Source organism: Peromyscus maniculatus, chromosome 22, assembly GCF_049852395.1.
Source record: "Peromyscus maniculatus bairdii isolate BWxNUB_F1_BW_parent chromosome 22, HU_Pman_BW_mat_3.1, whole genome shotgun sequence".
Lineage (NCBI taxonomy): Eukaryota > Metazoa > Chordata > Mammalia > Rodentia > Cricetidae > Peromyscus > Peromyscus maniculatus.
Genome location: NC_134873.1, coordinates 391754 through 414216, shown reverse-complemented (window position 1 = coordinate 414216; position 22463 = coordinate 391754). Strand labels below are relative to the sequence as shown.

General features: G+C 39.5%; 1 protein-coding gene, 1 long non-coding RNA gene and 1 pseudogene across 2 annotated transcripts in view; 1 reads left to right on the top strand and 2 right to left on the bottom strand.

Annotated features, from left to right (window-relative positions):
* The window catches only part of LOC143270293 (uncharacterized), a 539180-nt gene that overhangs the window by 416705 nt on the left and 100012 nt on the right, over positions 1 to 22463 (bottom strand). The window lies entirely within an intron of this gene.
* LOC143270145 (uncharacterized) lies at positions 11648 to 21429 on the bottom strand. The gene is made up of 3 exons (XR_013047117.1): positions 21280 to 21429; positions 16065 to 16107; positions 11648 to 11731 (listed from the first exon to the last, which is right to left on the bottom strand). It is a non-coding gene; the product is annotated as an uncharacterized LOC143270145 (long non-coding RNA).
* The window catches only part of LOC143270132 (excitatory amino acid transporter 4-like), a 28591-nt pseudogene continuing 27469 nt past the window's right edge, over positions 21342 to 22463 (top strand).

Genomic DNA, 22463 nt, shown 5'->3' with positions numbered 1-22463 from the left:
CTACCCAGACACCAAACCAGATCACCAGAATCATAAGTATATAATTCACCGATCGAAATCAGCTGCCCCTGAAGAAATAGCCCAATAGCACCAATTTAACCAAGAACCACTACTAAACCAAGACTAAAAATTAGAACAAGAGAGGCACTCTCAGACACAGACACCACCTGCACCTCACAGAGGAAGAGATGAGTAGATGCCAGTGCAAAAATACAGGCAACAACATAAAGACCTATATGGCAACATCAGAACCTAGTGATTCTACACCTGCAAGACCTAAACATACCATGACAGAAGAAACAGAAGAAATCAACCCTAAAAATGACATTAAGAAGATGATAGAGGCCCTTAAAGAAGAAATAAAACATTCCCTCAATGAGGAAATAAAAACTTTCCTTAAAGAGGAATTGAAAAACTACCTTAAAGAGGAAATAAAAACTTTCCTTAAAGAGGAAATAAAAAACACCCTTAAAGAGGAAATAAAAACTTCCCTTAAAGAGGAAATGAAAAACTCCATTAAAGAGGAAATAAAAAACTCCCTTAAAGAAATGGAAGAAAAAACGAACAAAAATGGGAAGAAATCAAAGAAAGCCAAGAAAAAGCAATTAAACAGATGAAAGAAACATTCCAAGATCTGAAAAATGAATTTGAGACAATAAAGAAAACACATGCTGAGGGAATGCTGGAAATAGAAATCCTGACAAAACGAACAGGAACTACAGAAACAAGCATAACCAACCGATTGCAAGAGATGGAACAGAGAATCTCTGACACTGAAGACACGATAGAGAAAATAGATTCGTCAGTCAAAGAAAACAATAAAGACAAAAAAGTCCTAACACAAAACGTCCAGGAAATTTGGGACACCATGAAAAGACCAAACCTAAGAATAATAGGGATAGAAGAAGGAGAAGAATACCAACTCAAAGGCACAGAAAATATATTCAACAAAATCATAGAAGAAAACTTTCCTAACCTAAAGAAAGAAATACCTATGAAGATACAAGAAGCTTACAGAACACCGAATAGGCTGGATCCAAAAAAAAAGTCCCCTCGCCACATAATAATCAAAACACTAAACACACAGAATAAAGAAAAAAATATTGAGAGCTGCAAAGGAAAAGGACCAAGTAACATATAAAGGCAAACCCATCAGAATAACACCAGACTACTCAATAGAGACTATGAAAGATAGAAGATCATGGACAAACCTCATGCAGACACTAAGAGACCATGGATGCCAACCCAGACTATTATACCCAGCAAAACTCTTAATCACCATAGGCGGAGTAAACAAAATATTCCAGGATAAAACCAGATTTAATCAATACCTGTCCACAAACCCAGCCCTACAGAAAGCACTAGAAGGGAAAATTCAACCCAAAGAAGCTAAACACATCCATGAAAAATCAAGCAATAGATAATCCTACACCAACATACACCACAGAAGGACAACACAACACAACCAAAAAATAACAGGAATTAACAATCACTGGTCATTAATATCCATCAATATCAATGGTCTCAACTCACCTATAAAAAGACACTGGCTAACAGAATGGATTAGAAAACAGGACCCATCCATATGCTGCATACAAGAAACACACCTTAACTCCAAAGACAGACACTACCTCCGAGTAAAGGGCTGGGAAAAGGTTTTCCAAGCAAATGGACCTAAGAAACAAGTTGGTGTAGCTATCCTAATATCTAATAAAATAGACTTCAAACTAAAATCAATCAAAAGACACCAGGATGGACATTACATATTCATCACAGGAAAAATCCACCAAGATGAAGTCTCGATTCTAAACATTTATGCTCCAAATACAAAAGCACCCACATTCATAAAAGAAACACTACTAAAGTTTAAAACGCACATCAAACCCCACACATTAGTAGTGGGAGATTTTAACACACCACTCTCACCAAAAGATAGATCTACCAGACTGAAACTTAACAAAGAAATAAAGGACCTAACAGATGTTATGACTCAAATGGACCTAACAGATATCTACAGAATATTCCATCCTAACACAAAAGAATATACCTTCTTCTCAGCACCCCATGGAACCTTCTCAAAAATTGACCACATGCTTGGACACAAAACAAATCTCAACAGATACAAAAAAATTGGAATAACCTCCTGTATTTTATCAGACCACCATGCCTTAAAGTTAGAACTCAATAACAACAAAAATTATAGAAAACTCACAAACTCATGGAAACTGAATAATACCCACCTGAAACATCAATGGGTCAAGGAAGAAATAAAGACAGAAATTAAAGAGTTCCTAGAATTCAATGAAAATGAAAGTACAACATACCCAAACTTATGGGACACTATGAAAGCAGTGCTAAGAGGAAAATTCATAGCTCTAAATGCACACATAAAGAAGATGGAGCAATCCCATACCAATGAATTAACAGCACAACTGAAAGCTCTAGAACAAAAAGAAACAAACTCACCCAGGAGAAATAGACGCCAGGAAATAATCAAATTGAGGGCTGAAATAAACGAAATAGAAAACAAGAGAACAATACAAAAAATCAATGAAACAAAGAGTTGGTTCTTTGAAAAAATCAACAAGATAGACAAACCACTAGCCAAATTAACCAAAAGGCAAAGAGAGAACACCCAAATTCACAAAATCAGAAATGAAAAGGGAGACATAACAACAGACAATGAGGAAATCCAGAGAATCATCAGATCATACTTCAAAAACCTGTACTCCACAAAAATGGAAAACCAGGAAGAAATGGACAATTTTCTGGATAAATACCAAATACCAAAATTAAATCAAGACCAGATAAACCATTTAAACAGACCAATAACCCCTAAAGAAATAGAAACAGTCATCAAAAGTCTCCCAACTAAAAAAAGCCCAGGACCAGATGGTTTCAGTGCAGAATTCTACCAGACCTTCAAAGAAGAACTAATACCAATCCTCTTCAAAGTGTTCCACACAATAGAAACAGAAGGAACACTACCAAACTCTTTTTATGAGGCTACAATTACCCTGATACCCAAACCACACAAAGATGCAACAAAGAAAGAGAACTACAGACCAATCTCCCTCATGAACATTGATGTAAAAATACTCAACAAAATATTGGCAAACCGAATCCAAGAATACATCAAAACAATCATCCATCACGACCAAGTAGGATTCATCCCAGGGATGCAAGGATGGTTCAACATACGGAAATCAGTCAATGTAATACACCATATAAACGAACTGAAAGAAAAAAACCACATGATCATCTCCCTAGATGCTGAAAAAGCCTTTGACAAAATCCAACACCCCTTCATGATAAAGGTCTTAGAAAGAATAGGAATACAAGGAACATTTCTAAACATAATAAAAGCAATTTATAGCAAGCCAACAGCAAACATAAAATTAAATGGAGAGAAACTCAAAGCGATACCACTAAAGTCAGGAACAAGACAAGGCTGTCCACTCTCCCCATATTTATTCAATATAGTACTAGAAGTTCTAGCTAGAGCAATAAGACAACAAAAGGAGATCAAAGGGATACAAATTGGCAAGGAAGAAGTCAAACTTTCACTATTTGCAGATGATATGATAGTATACATAAGTGACCCCAAAAACTCTACCAGGGAACTTCTACGGCTGATAAACTCCTTCAGTAAAGTGGCAGGATACAAGATCAACTCAAAAAAATCAGTAGCCCTCCTATACACAAATGATAAAAGGGCTGAGAAAGAAGTCAGAGAAACATCACCCTTTACAATAGCCACAAATAATATAAAATACCTTGGGATAACACTAACTAAACAAGTGAAAGACCTTTTTGATAAGAACTTTAAATCTCTAAAGAAAGAAATTGAAGAAGATATCAGAAAATGGAAGGATCTCCCATGCTCATGGATAGGTAGGATTAACATAGTAAAAATGGCAATCTTACCAAAAGCAATCTACAGATTCAATGCAATCCCCATCAAAATCCCAACACAATTCTTCACAGACTTGGAAAGAAAAATACTCAACTTTATATGGAAAAACAAAAGACCCAGGATAGCTAAAAGAATCCTATACGATAAAGCAACCCTTGGAGGCATCACCATCCCGGACCTCAAACTCTACTATAGAGCTATAGTAATAAAAACAGCTTGGTACTGGTATAAAAACCGACATATGGACCAATGGAATCGAATTGAAGACCCTGACATTAATCCATGCACATATGAACACCTGGTTTTTGACAAAGGAGCCAAAACTATACAATGGAACAAAGAAAGTATCTTCAACAAATGGTGCTGGCATAACTGGATGTCAATATGTAAAAGATTACAAATAGATCCATATCTGTCACCATGCACAAAACTCAAGTCCAAGTGGATCAAAGACCTAAACATAAATCCAGTTACACTAAACTTAATAGAAAAGAAGATAGGAAGCACTCTTGAACGCATTGGCACTGGAGACCATTTCCTAAATAAAACACCGACAGCACAGACCCTGAGCACAACCATTAATAAATGGGACCTCTCAAAACTGAGAAGCTTTTGCAGGGCAAAAGACACAGTCAATAAGACAAAAAGACACCCAACAGATTGGGAAAAGATCTTCACCAACCCCACATCTGACAGAGGATTGATCTCCACAATATATAAAGAACTCAAGAAACTAGACATCAAAGCACTGAACAGTCCAATTAAAAAATGGGCTAAAGAGCTAAACAGAGAATTCACAAAACAAGAACTACAAATGGCTGAAAGACATTTAAAGAAATGCTCAACATCCTTAATCATCAGAGAAATGCAAATCAAAACGACTCTGAGATACCACCTTACACCTGTTAGAATGGCTAAGATCAAAAACACCAATGACAACCAATGTTGGAGAGGATGTGGAGCAAAGGGAACACTCCTCCACTGTTGGTGGGAATGTAAACTTGTACAACCACTATGGAAATCAGTATGGCGGTTTCTCAGAAAATTAGGAATCGAACTACCTCAAGACCCAGCCATCCCACTCTTGGGCATATACCCAAAGAATGCTGATACATACCATAAAGATACATGCTCAGCTATGTTCATAGCAGCACTATTTGTAATAGCCAGAACCTGGAAACAACCTAGATGCCCATCAACGGAAGAATGGATGCAAAAAATGTGGTACATATACACAATGGAGTACTACTCAGCAGAGAAAAACAATGAAAGCATGAAATTTGCAGGCAAATGGATGGAACTAGAAAAAATCATCCTGAGTGAGGTAACCCAAACCCAGAAAGACAGTTATGGTATGTACTCACTCATTGGTGGATTCTAGATATAAAATGAACAATTAGACAACAACCCATAGAACCATAGAGGCTATATATATAGCATGGAGGTCCCTAGGACGACTGTGGCATATAATAAATTTCAGTTTTACTCAATTATTGAAAAAAATAGCCAAATGAATGGAAACACATGAACTATAAACCAAAGGCTGAGGGGCTCCCAGCTGGATCAGGCCCTCTGAATAGGTGAGACAGTTGATTGGCTTGATCAGTTTGGGAGGCATCTAGGCAGTGGGACCAAGTCCTGTGCTCATTCCATGAGTTGGCTGTTTGAAACCAGGAACTTATGCAGGGACACTTGGCTTAGTCTGGGAGGAAGGGACTGGACCTCCCTGGACTGAGTCTACCAAGTTGATCACAGTCCTCGGGGGAGGACTTGTCCTGGAGGAGGAGGGAATGGAGGGTGGGCTGGGGGTAAGGGGAGGGCGTGGGAGGGGGGAGAATAGGGGAACCCATGGCTGATATGTAGAACTGAATGGTATTGTAAAGTAAAAAATATATATCACAAAATAAAAGAATAAAGGATGTTGTCTTGCCCATCAAAAAAAAACCTCAAGCCTCAAGCCGCTAGATAATAGAAAGTATAATAGTTCAGGCACTTCTAGGGAATGAACACTCACCCACTAGGAATCCTTTAGGAATCCCAACTAAAGTGATTTATGGCAGAAAACATTATCTCATAGGAGGCAGATGGTGGGCCCCTCTGTTGAGAAAGTTCAGCATGGAAAACTTAAGGACTACAGCAGAACTCCTTCCCCTTACAGGTGTAAAAGTACAAGAGTCCATATTCCAGCAGGTAAAAAGGTTTTATATTAGAAGAGATATGTGGTAAAGAACTGAAGAAAGACTTAGGGAGGATCTGCAGCATCCAAATTGGCTAAATGGGTCATGAGAACCAGAAAAGTAGAAGTACATAATAAACTAGCAAGCGGCTGAGATAAAGATGAAGGACACAGCTGCAAGAAGCCTACACAAGTCTAGGAACTGTACTAAGTTTAAAAAAACACAGACTGCTCTTTGGGTCATCAAGTTCTTGTGAGTGAAGGCATACGTCTAGCACCAATTAGTAACTGTGTGCTTGATTTTTTTAAAGATGATGTAATTGAATTATTGCCAAGCTCTTGTTCCTTGTATGACTTGATAGTTTTCTTTTCTGTATATAAACTACTGATTTGCAGAAGTAAAATTGCAGCAGATTCAAACCGCTTTTGAGTGTGTTGTCTGTCTGTCAGTCGCCGAATCCTTGCCTTCCTGACTACCCAAGCCCTGATTCTCCTACGGTCGTGGTACTCCCAGTGGGGCAGTCCGTGGCACTCTCTTCCAGTCCCCTCAGTTTCCCTTTCTCCATCCTCAGAAACAGGTCATCCACCAGGTCAACCCTCCCTGGCATCCACTTTTAATACACAAACAGCCCCTAGTCCTCCTGTTCATTGTTCCTGCTCTACCTTGGGACCTCCTATACCTCCTCAATCTAGACCAGCCCCAGTTCTTCGTTTGCGAGTGGTTGCTGGGGTGGATGGTCTAGTCAGGGTAAATGTCCCCTTTTCATTATCTGAGCTCTCCCAAATATAAAATAGGTTGGGGTCCTATACGGTCAATTCTTCCACTTTTTTATTAAATAATTCCAGTACATTACCCAATCCTATGATCTTACCTTTCATGATGTCTATATGATTGTTTGTACAAACAATCTTGCCCCAGAGGAGCTTAGGTGAGTCTGGTGATCAGGCTAGGTTCCATGCAGGCAAACTCCAGCCAACAGATAACACCTACCCAGTGAGGGCTAGGGCAGTCCCAGACCAGGAGCCGGGATGGGATTACAATAACCCAGGGGACATTCTAGCTAGAAATAGGTTTGAACCTGCCTCCTAGCTGGCTTCTGCAAGACTGTCCTTAAGTCAATAAATCATGAAAAAGTCCAAGAGGTCATACAGGGGAAAAATGAAAACTCATCTGAATTCCTCAACTGCTTTACAAAGGCCCTCTCACAATGTATCAACCTGGATCCTGAGACTCCAGATGGAAAGCACCTCCTTATGAAGCCAACCTTTGAGTCACCCATTACTGTCCTTTCTCTTCACCATCTGTCACACCTTTTAACATATAAGGGCCTTCTAACATTACCTCCCTCTCAAGTTCTCTCCCTTCAGGTGGCACTGGTTGAGAACACAGCACTGACTTTTCAACCATGTCCACCTCTTTACATCTCAAATCTTCTCTCCCAACCAGTCCTGGAATACTCCCCATCACACTCACACGTTGAGACCCTAAGAGAGTCACCACCCCATCTGATACATATGCAGAAATGAGCATTACTTCAGGCCACTTATACATGGTATACAGATGGCAGCATCTTCCTATATAAAGGAGTACATGGAGTGGAATATGCAATTGTCTCAGATACCATAGTGGTCAAAACGCAAGCTCTTCCAGCCCATACCACAAATCAGCAGGCTGAACTGGTAGTTCTAACCCATGCTTCTCAAATAGCAGACAACCCTCAAAACTATATACAGACCACCTTAAATAATAACTAAAAGTGTTAATGGTCTTAACTGCCTAAGGAAGAGATAGAGACAAGTAGAATGGGTAAGAAAAGCAGGTCGATGTTTTTTTTTTGTTTGTTTGTTTTTTTTTGCTTCTGTGAAACAGATTTGACTACCAGTGAGAGACATAAACTAAGGTTGACAAGTTGGAAAAATATTTTCCATATAGATGTAAGTAAAAATAAGAAAGCATGGCTATTCTAATATCTCATCATTTTGATTTCAAACCAGACCTAGTCTGAAGAGACTGGAAGAAAATGCTATACTCCTAAAAGAGATACTACAATCCTAACTATATATTCACTCAACACAGAGACACCAGATTTCATAAAATAGTTTTAGTTTAAAACTACAGAACAATGTCAACAAAGTGATATTGTACCTCATTCTCACTGATAGGCAAGTCATCTGGAAAAAGACTAAATAAAGAAATTGTAAAGTAAAATTATGTAGAATGTTAATTCTACTTCTATATTTAGCAAAATTGAGCATGTCTGAATTTCTAGATAGATTACATGTTTACATTAAGGAGAGGTGGTTCAGTATGAAAAAAGCAACTTTCAGTAAACTGTGCTCATATAAAAATAACTTTAAAATTTCTTCAAAATATGAGCATCATGGTCAAGAATTCATTTGTTTCCTAACAACTAGTGGCCTATAATGCTCAAAACTTTGACAAGACAATCATTTTTATGAATTTTAATACAAAATATACAAAAACTAGAACAATTCTGGTAATTCTTTTGTCACACACTGACAAGACCTTCCATGTCTATGGAGACAAGGTGATGTAACTTAAGACTCATTTGTCCTCTAAATGCAAAGTCCATACAGCAATGAAAAACAACATTGGATATTGGTCTTCTTCAAAACTCTGAGCACATAGACTTACAGCCTGCATTTCCTTCTCTGAGAATCAGGACATAAAAAATTATGGGGACATCATAGAGGGTCTAGCTATCCTCCAAAACTGATATTTCATTTGAATTTTGGAAAAAGTTAATGACACAGTATGCTAATTTACTAATTCTACCTATTAAGCCCATTGTAACTTTAGAATATCTGGAAAGTCTAGATGTCTCTACCAATGAATGTAGTCTCACTATGTATATCTGTGTAGAGTAGAACTGTCTTTGTAGACCAGGCTGGCCTTGAACTGAGACATATCTGACAGCTTCTGCCTCCCAAGTGCTGGGATTGTATCTGTGCCTGTTCTACACATGTGCCAAAATACCTGTTTTCAGAAAAAAGTCAAATCACTGTAAGAACTAATTTTTGCTAAAGGAGGGTTCTAAAGTATGGTGGTATTTTATTTGTACTGAAATGTGATTTTATTTGTATGTTAATAAATAAAGTTGCCCGAGGGACAGAGCTAATAGCAAGCCATAGCAGAGCTAGGCATTCGTGGTGCACGCGTTTAATCCCAGCACTTGGTAGAAGAGCTAGGCAGATCTCCGTGTGGTCAAGGATACAGTCAGTGTTGGAGACACATGCCTGTAATCTCAATACCATAGAAGACCTGGAGGGCTGTACATACAGGCAGTGATGAGGCAGTCATGTGTTTAGGTTTACAACCAATGAGAAGGCAGAACAGAAAGACTATATAAAGACAGACACACAGGAAGTAGGTCTCTTTCAGAGAGGTAGGACCACCACAGGAGGAAGGGTAAGGTTTTAGCTCTGAGCTCTGACCTCTTGGCTTTCTTCTTTACATTGGTTCTGTGTTTCTTATTTAATAAGATGGTTGGTTACATCTACACTAAAGTATTAAGTGTAAGTGTATTTTCTATAATTTAAATTGATGACACATGGAAAGAAGGAAGAATAAATAAAACTTCACAAATTTGAACAAGCCAAAGTTCATGTTATATTATACCTTCAACATGAACTATCAAAATCATCTAAGGTACACAAACATGTATCACATAGTATCATGTTTTCAAACTACTGTGAGAAATATTTTGTCATTTAATGTGGAAAATACTAATTAAAAGGAAAATATGTACATTTGGGCAGTAGTAGTATCAGAAGTAGCACAAAAAACTCTCATGACCCTATGGCTGGCTGGCAAGGAATTATCGGATCTGGTTGACACAGGTGCAGATGTTACCATTATTAGAAAGGAGGAATGGCCCATAACTTGGTCATTAGATGCTACCTTGACCCCTTTGAAGGGAATAGGACAAAGTCAAAACCATGAAAGGAGTTCAAAAATTTTAAATTGGAAAGATCAGGACAGTTATCAAGGTATCATACAACCTTGTGTTATAGCCAGATTACCAATCATCTTCTTGGGTAGAGACTTATCTCAACTTGGAATAATCATGTGCAGTACTAATGATGTTATTACCACTCAAATGTTGAAAAATGGGTACTTACCAGGTAAAAACTTAGGAAAACATGGAACAGGAATACTAAAACCTCTAGAGGCCACCCCTAGTCAAAAAGAGCAGGATTAGACCATTTTTTCCATGGGGGTCATTGATACTCCTGTGACTCATGCAGAAAAAATCAGCCTGTGTGGGTCAATCAATGGCCTGTTACCCATGAAAAATTATTGACTGCACAGCAGCTGGTACAGAAGTAGCTTGAAGCTGGCCATATCACCCCTAGTAATTCTCATTAGAATACTCCTATCTTTGTTATTAAGGAAAAAATCAGGTAAATAGCGGCTATTACAAGTTTTAAGGGCAGTGAATAAAATGATGGTATTGATGGGAGACTTTCAACCTGGCCTCCCTTCACCCATCACCATACCTTTGGGACATTTCAAAGTTATCATAGACTTGAAAGATTGCTTTGTTTTACCATCCCCTTTCACCCAGAGGATCAAAAATGCTTTGCCATTCAGCCTACCTGCCATCAATTTTAAAGCACCAGTGAGGAGATGTCAATGGCATGTCCTCCCACAGGACATGGCTAATAATCCCACTTTATATAAATCTTATGTTGCTCTTGCAATATAATCAGTAAGAAATCATTGGCCAATCATGCTGCACACTAATTTCATTTCCATCATTTTCCTTTTGTTTCTATCTCCCCCACTGCTAAAAGCAAGCAAACAAACAAACAAACAAACACCACAGTTACGGCTTTGGTCAGATGGCTTAGTGGGTGAAGGTGCTTCCTGCCAAAGCTCATCATATGAGTTAAATTCCTGGGACCCACGTGGAGAAAGGGGTGACCTGACTCTAGCAAGTTCTCATCTGACCCTCACACACGTACCATGGCGTGTCTGTGTATACACGCACATCCCTGCACATATATACATACATACATACATACATACATACATACATGCAATAGATTATGCTGAGTGTGAGGACTCCTCAGAAGCTTACCTTCAACAACCCAAAAGCTTGACTAAGCACACAAGTATTATAATTCACTATGCAACAGTCTCTAGTTTTATATACATTTAAAGCATTTTGTTAAGAATGTAAAATGAGCAGTTTTTAAAACCATGTTTAGATATAGGCTTGGTAGTGCAGGCCTCTAAGCTTAATTACTTAGGAAACTGGGGCAGAAGAATGCTGAGTTCAAGGCCATCCTGCTATAGAGTGAGTTCAAAACCAGCCTGGGCAACTGAATGAGACTCTGTCTCAAAATGAATAAAAACTTAAAAGGTGCTTGAGACCCAGGTGGGTGGTAGAGTACATGCACAGCAGTGGTGAAACCTCAGTCCAGTCAAACAAACAAACAAACAAACCAGCCAACGCTTAATAAATACAAATAAATTTATAAATCATTTCCATTCAGATAAAAATTTTAAGTCACAGTAATTCTAATGCTAGGGAACATTATTTTATTCAAATTGAGGTATTTTATGAAATATCCAACATCTTCAGGAAGTTTTCTTCTAATATGGAAGCTACCTGAAATAATGACAAGGTTAATTAATACCTTAATTTTTACTTATGCCACATTCTGAATGCAGGATATTTAGAAAAGATTATTTTTACCAAACTATTACCTACTTTCTTTTTCCAGTTTATGTAACTCATAATAACTCTGGATTTAGTCACATCCCAAGTGGATTTTAAACAAACTTCTTGTCATCAATTGTCATATGTATCCTGATATGTTCAACAACTGGTAAATGTAGTTTGTTTCATGAAATAAAATTTAGTGAGTCCATGGTTCAAAATAAATATTTGCGCCGGGCGTGGTGGCACACGCCTTTAATCCCAGCACTCGGGAGGCAGAGCCAGGCAGATTTCTGTGAGTTCAAGGCCAGCCTGGGCTACCAAGTGAGCTCCAGGAAAGGTGCAAAGCTACACAGAGAAACCCTGTCTCGAAAAAACCAAAAAAAAAAAAAATTTGCTCATATTCTTAAAAAGTATTATATTGGAGTGGAGAGGCAGGAATGGTATAGATGCAGTGGTCATATATGAAGTTCTCAAAAAAAATTTAAAATAAAAAACTACTATCTTGCACTGATGAGGCAACATTTTGTCCTTTGTATAGATTCTCACATATCTTAGTAAAACTATATGTTACCTTGTAATACAGTTGTGCTGTGGGATGGTCTGTCTGTCAAATCTGTTGCTCTGATTGGTCAATAAATAAAACACTGATTGGCCAGTGGCCAGGCAGGAGGAAGTATAGGCAGGACAAGGAGGAGAAGAATTCTGGGAAGTGGAAGACTGAGTCAGAGAAACTGCCAGCCACCACCATGACAAACCGCATGTGAAGACACTGGTAAGCCACAAGCCACGTGGCAAGGTATAGAGTTATAGAAATGGATTAATTTAAGCTATAAGAACAGTTAGCAAGAAGCCTGCCACAGCCATACAGTTTGTAAGCAAAAAAAAAAAAAGAAAGAAAAGAAATCATTGGCCAGAAATGTAAATAATCCACTATATGGATGATATTTTGATAGCTGGAAAAGATGGTGGCAAGGTTTTAAAATGTTATGATGAACTTAATAATGCCTTGCAAAGTAAGGGACTGGAGGTAGCACTTGATAAAGTTCAGCTAAAGGTTCTATATACTTATCATGGATTCCAAATGATGGCATCTAAAATTTCCTCTCAGAAATTAGAGTTAAGATTAGGTAAATTTAAAACCTTAAATGATTTTTAAAAACTTCTTGGAGATATTAATTGACTTATCCCATATTTGAATCTCAGTAAGAGTGATGTAAAAACCTTTATGATATATTACCTGGAAATGCTAATGCCATGTCTCCCTGTGAGCTTACTCTGGCAGGGAGAAAAGCATTTCAAATCATAGAACAAGCCATACGATCACAAGCTGCCACATTTATGGATTATGATAAACTTTTGAAATTTATTATATGTAGAACAGTTCTTTCATCAACTGCTGTTTTTTGGCAGACTGCACCTTTAATGTGGATGCATCTCCTGGCCACACATAAAAGGGACATTGGACCATATTATGAGGCTGTATCTCATCTTATAATTTTAGGGAGAGAACAAGGAAGGTGCTATTTTGGTAGAGAACCAGATGTTATTATACAACCTTATACCAAAGAACAAATTGATTGGCTTATGCAAACTACTGAATTCTGGCCTATTGCCTTGGCCTCATATTTGGGAATCTTAGATAATCATTACCCTCCAGATAAACTTATTGATTTTGCCAATAAGCATGAATTTGTATTTTCTATGTGACATCATTTGTTCCCTTGAGGTATGCCCTATTGATATTCACTGATGGCTCCTCAACCGGCACCAATGCTTTTGCTTATAATTATGAAGTAGTACAATTTACTACAAATGGCTCCTTTGCATAAATAACAGAGCTACATGCTGTCATTGCAGTTTTTCAGCATTTTCTGATCAATTTCTTAATATCCATACAGATAGTGCTTACATTACACACTCTGTGACTTTGCTGGAAACTGCCAGTCAAAATAAAAATGTTGCCAACACTGGGGATTTGTTTAGGAAATTACAAACACTTATTCAAAGGAGAACTTGTCCTTTCTTCATAAGGCACTTATGTGCTTATTCTGGACACCCAGGGCCTTTGGCTGAGGGAAATCAGAAAGCTCAACCAGCTGCTTGCCCATGATCCTATAATGCACCAAAATTGGAAAGTTTTTAAAGATTTATTTGTGTGTGTGTGTGTGTGTGTGTGTGTGTGTGTGTGTGTGTGTGTGCCTTTTTCTGATTGTTTAATTGGAACGATTTGGACATTTCACCATATATATGTATTTCATATATATTTATGTATTTTGCATTTATACATGAAATATATGCATTTATCGTATATAATGAATCATATATGAATATATATACATGTTTCATATGTGTTTAATATATCATATTTATATGACATATCTGCATGTATATATTTCAAATTTCCATAAAGACTTATAGCATATTGTCCTGCTGTACAGCAGCTTCCTCTAAATTGAAAAATTCACTCATGTAGGGAGCTGGAAAATTCATGAAATTCAGGAAGTAAACATACTTCCCATTTGAGAAATCTGAAGCTTACAAGATTTGTGAAGTCCCTTCCCTGTCTTTATAAAAACATTAGATAAATGGAGGAGACTCTGACCTGCCAAACTGCCTAGAGGAGATTTTGGACCTGGTGAGCTGCTTGCAAATTGCACAGAGAGCTCATCCAGCAATACAGCTTTCAACAGTTGCCACCCATGCTGGGATGGACTTTTCTGGTGATGCAACTGCTTTTGAGTCACGCCTGCTCCTGTAAGTAACCCCTCACCTACACTCCAATTAAAAAGCCTGCCAAGAAGTCATTAGCTCACCAAATTGGTGCAATCATGACTTTGGTCTCTCATTGGGTGACAGACCTGTGTGTTTTATCTTCCCAGAAAAAGTTTAGATACAACTCCTCAACATGTATAAATTCCATGATCATAGATACAAGCAACCATGGATTGAAAATGCTGGAAAAAACCATTTGTGTAGTGAACACATGCAGATCTTTGGTTGTCATTAGTTTCTAAACCAGCAGTTCTCAATCTGTTGGTCATGGCTGTCAGAAAACACGTATTTCGTATCATCTTAGGAACTGTGACACCACTCAGTGGCAAAATTACAGTTACGAAGTAGCAACAATAATACTGTTATAGTTGTGGCTCACCACAACATGAGGAACTGCATTGCAGAGCCACAGCGTTAGGAAGTTTGAGAACCACTGCTCTAAATGGTTCTAATGCAGAACAGCTGTCTGCAGATCATTTACGTGTGTTAGCTGTCCTGCATCACCTAGACGTGATCTAGAGGTCATCTGCAAATTCTACCCTAGATAGAAGAGACTTGAGCAGCAAAGATTTTGTGTACAATCTTTGTTAATGCCAAAGAATAGTACAATTTTTTTGTATCTCTATTTTAAATTTCTTAATAAAACTTATAACTAAAGAAATGAATAATTGTGCCAGCAAGACAGCTCACAGCAGGTCAAAGAATTTCCTGAGCATAGGCCTGATGATCTGAGTTAGATCTTCAGACCCATAGTGGGAGGAGAGAACCAAGCCCCAAAAGTTGTCAAAAGTTGAGCTCCACACCCACACCTGACATGCATTCACACACACACACACACACACACACACACACACACACACACACACACACACATATACACACACACATACACACATACACACACACACTGAAAATAATATCGATAATGATAATGATAATAATAATAATAATAATAATAAAAGAAATTAGTAACTGACATTTGCCTAATATAAACAAGTCCTGGGGTTCATCCTCTTCACCAAAGAAAAGAAATGAGTAACCGAATAGTGAGGATGTTAAAAACCAAGCATAGAAAATGGATATATAGTCTGCATCTTTATGTCTAGCCATCAATAAAGGGGTTGCTATGCACCTCCTGCTGGCCAAAATCATTCCACTACTTGCTTCTGTAAATACAGTTTTATAGGAAAGTATAAGTCCTCTTCACATGTTGCCTGTGGCTGCTTTTCTACTATGAACCCCAAGCTGATGCTCAGACAGATTTTTAGCACATCTGTGATCAGAAGTCTCAGAACCTCTACCCCACCATCCTAGCCTCCATGAGTTCCATAACCTGGCCACCCTTTGCATCACCATCATAGCCATGGGCAGTACACATATTCTCCCAGAATCCTCTCCAAGGTCCCCCGACTCAGGCCCTTCTTCCCTCCCTTCTCCTTGGGAAGTAAGCTCCCTCCAACCTCCACCCTCCACCCCTCCTTCATTAAACCATGGGCTTCCTCCTAACCTGTTTGAAGCAGCTCTCCACAAGGTTAGGTGGAAACATATTTCTGCACAAAAACATCAGAGAAGGGAAAGTGGTTAGAGTTTGGGAGTGAGCCAAAGGTCATTCCTGCACTGATAGCCATGGAAACAGTAGCAGCAGGCAATGTAGAAATGCATGGTGTGGGCCCAGTGTTGAGCAAAGTACCTGCCCTCCATCATCTGACATAAATCCTGCAATGACCCTAGAAGTAAACACTGTAAACATCTCTAGCTTCCACAGGAGGTAACCGAAGGCCAGAGGAGATCGCCCAGACCCATAGAGCTGCTCAGAGGTGCAGATGTACTTAACATGGATTGATTATAGTTAGGCGGCTCCCAAAGTCATGGAATCTGATTGCCATAATGGTGATGGTGGAGCCTTGGACTAAAGAAGTTTACAGAGTAATAGGAAGTGGCCTTGTTTTTGATATGCTTACTCTGGATAACCATCATGTGCTCTTTGCCTGTTAGGATGCAGCTAGAAGGTCGTCACTAGATGCTTGTGCAAAGATTCTTTTGGGCCCTGTATAACCTTTGTAAATGACTCAGTTTTCTTTCCTGATTCCTCAACTCTGTCCCATGCATTCAAGGCTACCATTTGACATAGAATTAAGGGTTAGATATCATATAAACATTGTGTTTGTACTACAGCATATTGGCCTTCTCCAACAAGCTGATCCTGGAAGACTTGTATTCCTTTATCCCTCCACTGTTTTTCTATGTTTTTAGCCTCTTCCGTGAACCACATTTGCCACTGGAGCCATTGACCAGGTTCCAGAACAGCCTGTGCCATTTCCTGCCAGTCCTGTGGTATAATCCTATTATATGTTCACCAGGAGTTTAACATTTGCTTTACATATGGGGAATGCATGCCATAAGATACTATTGCTTCCTTAAACCTTCATAAATTTAACATTTCCATTGGAGTCCAAATATTTTGTGTATTCACTTGATCAGGTAACTGCTGTACAGTTACTGTATAAATTAAGGTTGATTGTGTGAAAACAGGCATTCTTTCTGTAACCTTATGATCCAATCTTGAAACAACTTCACTGTTACTTTCTTCTCGCTGAATTTGAATTTCTCTATAATTCATTTTAACAGGTTTAACAGGTTTTTCTAAAACTTTTATCCTGGCACTTAAATTGACTATCTTTTTAAATATTAAAATAGCATAAGAAAAGCAATAAAGTGCATCATTCGATCAATATTAATCTTCTTGTATAGTTGTTCCATTGTCAGACTGCCTAAAATTTCAAACAATGCCCAATTTTCTTCCAGTGTACACATAAAACCCATTTTTGTGTGTGTGTGTGTGTGTGGAAAAATTGTATAAAGGATTAGAAGACAGGGGTTCAATATTCCAGGCTAATGGGGATGAAAGTGCTAAGAAACTTGATCTGGCATCATGGTTTGCCTTCTTGTTCTGAAAGGTTTCACTGTACTCTGTGAGTGTGAGCAGTTATCACATGTCCAGTGAGACAAAAGGAAAGAATTAACATAGTGAAAATCACAGCTGTATACATTTACAGTGATCTAGGCAGGCATGGTGAAGGTGTGGTACATAGACTTGCATTTGAGTTCAACCCTGTACCTTTTGGATTTCTGCTTATTTATTGAATTGTTTTTAATGGTTAATTACTCCCTGCTGGACCTTCTCTCCCTTTAGTTCTAGGATGGGACTCAGGGCCTCTTGTACACTTGATGAAAGCTCTACTCCTGAGCCATGCCCTCTTACTCCATCACTCATGTATGCTTTTACTAGCCTACAGTCAGCCTTTAAAAAAAATCACATTTATTCAGTGTGTGTATGTGTGTGTGTGTGAGAGAGAGTGTGTGTGTGTGTGAGTGTGTACAAAGTAGTCAGAGGACAATCTGTGGGAGTTAGTTCTCTCCTTTCATCGTGTGGGGCCAGGACTAAACTCAGGCCATCCAGCTTGGCAGCAATCCTCTTTACCCATCAAACCACCTTGTCCTCCCCACCCCCACTTCTGCAAATAGTTTGTTTTGTGAACTCCTTTCCAGCAACTCACCTTTGCCACCGCAGCTTGAAAGCACCTGCAGAACTACACAGTGAATAAATGCAGCTGTGTGCTAACACCATGATTAAAAAATGCCAACAACACAGATATCAGGCCATATTTGATTCACAGACTAAAATGTCAACTCCCACACAATCTTGTTGTTTCTGGGTCTTAGAGAATTTGTTCCAGACACACCCCCCATCCTAGGTAGACTCCAAACCCCTTGTATTTCTGAAGTCTTTTACATAAAATGGCATCATATTTGCACAAAACACATTCCTGTCTTCTTTCATTTTTAACTCATCTCTATATTACGTTTAACACCTAGCACAGTGGGTAAAGGAGCTTGTCACCAAACTTGAAGTCCTGTGTTCAATCTCTGGGACTTACATGGTAGAGGAGAGAATGGACGCCAAAAAAGTTGTCCTCTGACCACACACATGCAGTAATAAATACAAGAATAACTCCACCTACCACAACTTCAATACTCTGCGTATACTTGCAATGCTATATTGTTTAGGGAATAAGAAGAAAAGTCTGTTTGTGCCCAGTACAGATGCAAATTGAACAACTTTTTATCAATTGATTGATCGATTTTTGGTGCTGAGAATTAAATCCAAGCCTTTGCACATTCTAAACTCACACTACCACTGATTTTTTAAAAAAAGATTTATTTTGAGGATGGAGAGATGGCTCAACATTTAAGAGTGCCTGTTGCTCTCACAGAGAACCCAGATTCTGCTCCCAGCACCCACAGGGCTGCTCACAACTCCCTGTAGCTCTTGTTCCAGAGGATCCAAGGCCCCTTTCCGGACTCCATGGTCACAGCACACATAGTGCACATATATACATGGAGTCAAACACTCACACACATAAAATAGAAATTATTTTTATCTTTTTAATTATGTGTATTCACATGTGGCTATGTGCACTTGAGTTCAGGTAACTGCAGAGACAGAAGAAAGAGTTGGACCCTCTGGTTCTGAGCCACCTGACCTGGTCCTTTCAAAGAACAGCAAGCATTGTTAACCTCTGAACCATCTCTCCAGCCTTACCATAGAGTTTTAAAAAGTATTCCTTGGTAGTTTCATATATGAGCACATGTATATTTAGATCATGTCTAACTCTCTTCTTTTTTCTCTTCAACTCTTCTTGACTCCTCCTAACTCCTTTTAACTTCATGTTGCTACCTCCTCCTCTTTATCCACGGAGTCCATTTAGTGCTGCCCACCAACCACTGGAGCATGGGCAACCTATCATGGGCCACACTACTGTCAAGAGCTCTTGAAGCTAGATGTGAGCTGATTGATTGACTTTCTGATACGGGGTGTTTCTACTCAACTCAGGCTGGCCTTGAACTCCTGCTTCTTCTGTCTCAGCCTCCTAAATGCCGAGATAATTGGAGTGCAGCTCTAGGCTTGACTAACTGAACACTTTATATCCAGTGTTGGTTTTATTGAGGAGGTTGATTTGTGGATCTGCAGAGCCAGCTGCTGGACTGTAGGAAAGAGACAAGTGTTCAGGATCCTGACTGGTTTGGACTCTGTTGAATGCTCTTGGGATTTTAGGTGATTTCAAGTTATCATTTAGTAACTAGGAACTTGATGTCCCAGAGAAGAGAGAGAGACTGCTCATCTTCTGTGCTGTCCTGTGTCTGTGAGTGTTCAGAGCAAAGTGAGAAGCAACACTGAGGCTTCAGAGGACCAGTTCATTTGGAGCAAAATCCTGAAAGGGGCTTCGCACTGAGAAGGAGTTGCAGGATGCAGGGCATGGAAAGCCTAGTCAGGCAACTTGTCTTTTGGAAGCAGGTGGAGAACTCAGACAGATACAGAGGGCAGCCATCTTAGAAGACAGCCACGTGGGTAGTGGCATCCAAACAATGCTGGAACAGTTCAACATGGTGGTGCATGCCTGCAATCCCAGCTACTTGGGAAGCTGAGGGGATCAGTACTGAGAACTGAACTTGGAGCCTTGAACATAGTAGGCAAGTACTCTACCACTGAGCTATATAGTCTGTCCCTCTTTAAATGAGAATTTTATTTTCGGTTTTGGTGTGTGTGTGTGTGTGTGTGTGTGTGTGTGTGTGTGTGTGTGTGTGTTTGTACATGTGAGTGCAGGTGCCAATGAGGCCAGCAGGGGGCATAGCAGTTCTGAGCTGCCTGATGTGGGTGCTGGGAATGGAACTCTGGTCCTCTACAGAAGCAATATGCACCCTCAATCACTGAGCCATCTCCCACCCCTTGCCCAGTAGCTCTCTTTTTAACTTTTTATTTTAAGACAGGGTCCTACTAAGTTGCAGGTGCTGGTCCTGATCTTTTAAACAGCCTTCCACCACCATCCTCTAGAGTAGCTGATATTACAGGGCTGTCAACGGCTGGGTCAAAAGCCACGGTTTCTAAGCTGTTTGGTAACTTCCAAATGTTTGGCTGCTAAACAGATTGGCAGGTTTTATATTCACGAGCATTTTATTTAATTCATGGAAAACACATCATCCCGTTTTGGATATCTTAGCAAAAATAAGTAAGTTAATAAGAAAAAATAAATACGGACACAGGTAAAAAAAAAGGGGGGGGCACAAAGTCTGAGGTCTCACCCCAAAAGAGGGTCATGAACCTCAAGCTGGGACTAGAAGTGTCATCATTTCTTTCCCAGTGACCCCTCCCTTACAGCATTACTGTCCTGGTCACGCACACTGGGCAGCCACATTAGTTGCGTACCACTGTTTCCCAGGCACCTGCTGATTTTGTCCTTGTGAAAAGTCGACTATGGGCGTCTTAGGGCTGGACACCCAACTACTGTGGATAGGGGGACTAGTCTAAAGATGCCCTTTCAAGAGCTCTTATGCAATGGGTATTCATCAAAGGCCTGGCACTTTAGTTTGAGAGCTGCAGCAGCTCCCAGTTGCTTGAGATGATCTCAGTGAAGGAGGCTGGAGGCAGAAAATCTGAAAGGTGTGCAGTATTTTGTGTTTCTTGTTTGTGTGTGTGTGTTTGTTTGTTTGTTTTTCTACCCTGTCTCTAACCACCCTCTCTAGTGTTTGGGTCCGAAGACCTTAACCTTTTGTTGTTGGGATTAAAAACTGTATCTCATCCAGGGCAGGCTCTCAGTAGTCTCCACATGGGCATTGCCCCTCCCCTGACTTCTGAGCTGCAAGTGCCTGCCCCTCCAACTTACCCACTCCTTTCCTGGAATCCTCCCTCACCAGACCTGGTCTCCTCTGTCCCCAGAGAGAGGCGATGAGCAGTCATGGCAACAGTCTGTTCCTGAGGCAGAGCAGCCAGCACCTGGGTGGTGTGGGCTCTCTGCAGGGACCTCAGGACAGTTGGCAGCAGAGAGCACTGCGCATGCGCATGAGCCTGCAGCCCATGATCAGAGAGCATGTGTGGCGCTTTCTGCCTAGAAAAGCTTTCTTCTTGCTCACAGTCAGCAATGTGATCATTGGTGAGCTCTGCTTCTGTGAGGCGGGACTTCTATTAACTACCCACCCTCTCAGGTGCACTCATCACACAATCCCTTAGCCCATCAGAGGACTCAGGTAGAGAGGGCACATACATGCACAAACATAGCTGTATGAACACGATGTGATGTCACATGTGTGGGTATGGGCATCCGCAAGTACACTGAACAGACATGCACTTTATGACTACACACGGAGAAGGATAAAAATATCTTACATATGAATATATCTTACATATCTTAATTGAGAAGTGCAGTAACATAAACTGTGCTAATGTTCATAAAAAATATACAGCTATCCATCATACCCTTAAGAGATTGGTTCTTCAAACACTACCTCATTTTATTTAAGGAACTTTATTGTCTATTGGTTTGGGTATCCACAAGCATTTGTTATCTGTGGGTGCTCAAGTCCCTTAAATAAAATGAGGTAGTGTTTGCCAGTTCTGTGGCTATCTTGCTCTCTAGGTTACTTGTAACACCCAAAGCAATGTAACTGCTAGGTAAATAGTTGTTATACTGTATTGTGTAGGAAATATTGATAAGAGAAAATATCTGTACAAGTTCAACAGACACAACTTAAGGAATTATGAGGTTGTATAAAATAATGGGTTCCTCATGACATCTTCATATCTGTATACAATGTGCTTTGATCATATTCTTTTTCCTTTATCCCCTCTTACCTAGTCACCCTCTGCTGGTTCCTTTTCTCTCCCCAAATAGCCCCTTTTCTGCTTTCCACAGATAATTTCCCCCTAAAAATTTCCATGTGTACTTGATTATTTAGACAGTGTGGATTCCAAGGATACCACAGCCAGCTGTCTTGGACTTTGTGAATACTTTCACACACTCATCTATGCATTTACATCTACATGCTTAGAAGCCCAATTTCATATGCACTT